Here is a 289-nt window from a genome sequence, read left to right as displayed (position 1 = left end):
TACGAGAAGAATTTTTGGAGTGTTCCTTTGACTGTGTGGAACTAGACGGTGAGTGAAAAATCGTCGTTATACCTTCATTTACATTATCTGCGATTTGCTGCGAGTGTTCAGTAAGACATTCTCATCACAGTTTTTTTTCACAGTTTTGTCGAGTAAGTTCCTCTTTAGCAAAATATCTCTGCCTCATTTATTATACATTTTCTCCTTTTTCGTCTCTTCCTAATCTATTATATATACATTTTTCCTTATTTGTCTCCTCTTCTCCATCGCTTTTGTTCTCTTCCGACAA

This window comes from Penaeus monodon, chromosome 31, assembly GCF_015228065.2.
Source record: "Penaeus monodon isolate SGIC_2016 chromosome 31, NSTDA_Pmon_1, whole genome shotgun sequence".
NCBI classification, from domain to species: domain Eukaryota; kingdom Metazoa; phylum Arthropoda; class Malacostraca; order Decapoda; family Penaeidae; genus Penaeus; species Penaeus monodon.
This window is presented reverse-complemented; position numbering follows the sequence as displayed.